The sequence below is a fragment of the Chiloscyllium plagiosum genome, chromosome 19, assembly GCF_004010195.1.
Source record: "Chiloscyllium plagiosum isolate BGI_BamShark_2017 chromosome 19, ASM401019v2, whole genome shotgun sequence".
Lineage (NCBI taxonomy): Eukaryota > Metazoa > Chordata > Chondrichthyes > Orectolobiformes > Hemiscylliidae > Chiloscyllium > Chiloscyllium plagiosum.
This window is the reverse complement of record NC_057728.1, coordinates 9,738,304-9,741,525: the sequence shown is the minus strand read 5'-3', so window position 1 is coordinate 9,741,525 and position 3,222 is coordinate 9,738,304.

Sequence of the window (3,222 nt, the reverse complement as noted above, 5' to 3'; positions counted from 1 at the left end):
AAATAACTCATTAAATTATTTAGACTAATGTTTTCCTATTCATTTTTGGGACGTGAGCATCACTGACTGGCCAGTATTCATTGCCATCCCTAGTTGCCCTTGAGAAGGCAGTGGTCAGCTGCATTCCATGTGCTATAGGTTGACCACCAGTGCTCTTACAAAGGGAATTCCAGGATTTTGACCAAGGAACAGGATGGTGAGTAGCTTTGAGGGGCTCTTGCAGGAGGTACTGTACCTGTGTGTTTGTTGCCCTTGCCCTTCTAGTTGGAAATGGCCTTGGGTTTGGAAGGTGCTGTCTAAGGATCTTTCGTACTATCTTGTAGATGGTACGCACTGCTGCTATTGAACGTTGGTAGTGGAGTGAATGGATGTGATGCTGATTTAAGCAGGCTGGTTTGGCCTGGATAGTGTCAAACATCTTGAGTGTTGTGGAGCTTCATCCATTTAGGCAAAGTGGGGAATATTTCATCACACTCCTGACTTGTGCATTACATATGTTGGGCAGGCTTTAGAAAGCCAGGAGGTGAGTTAGTAGCCATTGCATTCCAAGACTCTGACCTGCTCTTATAACCACTATATATATGTGGTAAGCCTCAGTTGAGCTTCTTGTCAATGGTAACCCCAGAATATTGTTAGTCGGGGTGGGGGTGGGGTTCAATGATGGTAACAACATTAAATCTCAAGAAGCAATGGCTAGATTAGATTATTTACAGTGTGGAAACAGGCCCTTCAGCCCAACAAGTCCACACTGACCCTCCGAAACGCAACCCACCCAGACCCATTCCCCTACATTTACCCCTTCACCTAATACTATGGGCAATTTAGCATGGCCAATCCACCTAACCTGCACATTTTTGGATTGTGGGAGGAAACTGGAGCACCCGGAGGAAACCCACGCAGACACGGGGACAATGTGCAAACTCCACACAGAGAGTCGCCTGAGGTGGGAATTGAACCCGCGTCTCTGGCGCTGTGAGGCAGCAGTGCTAACCACTATGCCGCACATATTCTCTCTGAGTGGAGATGGTCAGAGCCTGGCATTGTGTGGCATGAATGTTAATTTGTGTGGCATGAAGGTTACTAGCCAGTTGTCAGCCCAAGCCTGGATATTGTCCAGATCTTGTTATATTTGAATATGGACTGCTGTAGAGTCACGAATGGTGCTGAACATTGTGCAATCATTGGTGAACAAGCCCAGTTCTGATTTTATGATGGACGGAAAGTTATTGAGGCAGCTGAAAATGGTGGGGCCGAGGACGTTACGATGAGGAACTCCTGCAGATGACTTGAGACGACTGACACTCCTCCTCCACTGCCAAATCAATGCCAACCGCCAGCTGAAGGAAGAATGTCTCATTTTCCCCCTCAGGATCCTACAACCATATGGCATCAACACTGACTTCACCAGATCGAACTTTCCAACTTGGCACCACTCTCTTGACCTGTCCTACTTGTCCATCTTCCTTCCCACCGGTCTGCTCCACCCTCCCACTGACCTATCACAATTACTATCACCTACATCCACTGTCCCCCCAGCTCCATTCCCTATTTATGTCTCAGCCTCCTGCTCCCTCCACATTCCTGATGAAAGGCTAATGCCCGAAACATCGACTCTCCTGCTCCTCTGGTGCTACCTGACCTTCTGTACTTTTCCAGCACCTCACTTTTTGACTCCATCTTCCTATGTGCCAGGTATGACTCCAATCAAGGGAGAGGTTGCCCCTGATACCAATTGATTCTAGTTTTGCTAGGGCTCCTTGATGCCAAACTCAGTCAAATGAGGCCTTGACATGAAGAACTGTCACTCTCACCTTGCCTCTGAAATTCAACTCTTTTGTCCATGTTTGAACCAAGGCTGTAATGTGGTCAGGAGCTGAGTGACCCTGGTGAAACCCAAACTGGGCGTTGCTGAGCTGGTTATTGCTGAGCAGGTGCTGTTGATGATACCTTCTATCACTTAACCAATGATCGAGCGTGGGCTGATGGGGTGGTAATTGCCGGGGTTGGATTTGTCCTGTCTTTTATATACAGGGCATACCTGGGCAATTTGCCATGTCAGGTAGATGTTGGAGCAGTTTAGAGCAACAAGTTTTGGATCACGAGTCTTCACTATTGCCAAAGTGGTGTCACGGCCTATAGCCTTCGCAGTATCCAACCATTTCTTGATATCATGTGGAGTGAATTGACTGAAGACTGGTATCTATGATGCTGGGCACCACTGGAGGAGGCCAAGATGGATCATCCATTTGGCACTTCTGGCTGAAGATTGCTGCAAATGCTTCAGCCTTATCTTTTGTACTGATGTGCTGGGCTTTTCCATCATTAAGTATGGGGATATTTGTGGAGCCGCCGCCTCCTCCAGTGAGTTATTTAATTGTCCGCCATCGTTCACGAATGGATGTGGCAGAAATGCAGATCTTAGATCTGATTCATCGGTTGTTAGATTGCTTCGCTCGGTTTATCACTTTCTGTTTCTGGTGTTTGGCATGCAAGTAATCCTATATGGTTGCATTACAGGTTGACACCTTATCTTCAAGAATGCCTGGTGCTGCTCCTGGCATGCTCCCCTGCACTCTGTATTGAACCAGGATTGATCCCCTGGATTGATGGCAATGGTTGATTGGGGGATCTGAGTTGAAGAATGTGGTGCTGGAAACACACAGCCAGTCAGACAGCATCCAAGGAGCAGGAGATTTGACATTTCGAGCATAAGCCCTTCCTATGCCAGGGCATGAGATTACAAATCATGCTCAGGTATAATTCTGCTGCTTGTTGACTGCCCACAGTGTCTCATGTACGCACAGCAATGAGTTGGTAGAACTGTTTGAAGCCTGGCCCATTGCTCGGTGATAGTGCCACACAACATAATTGAGGGTATTCTCAATGTGAAGGTGGGGCTTTGTCTCCACAAGGACTGTACTGCAGTTACTCTTACTAATACAGTCAATGACAGATGCATCTGCAGTTGGCAGGTTGGTTAGGATAAGGTTGAGTATGATTTTCCCTCTTATTGGTTCCCTCACCACTTGCTGCAGACCCACTCCATCCCTACTAGTGTCTAGATTAGAATGGTGCTGGAAAAACACAGCAGTTCAGGCCGCATCCGAGGAGCAGAAAAATCGATGTTTCGGGCAAAACCCATCATCAGGAATACAGGCAGAGAGCCTGAAGGGTGGAGAGATAAATGAGAGGAAGGTGGGGGTGGGGAGAAAGTAGCATAGA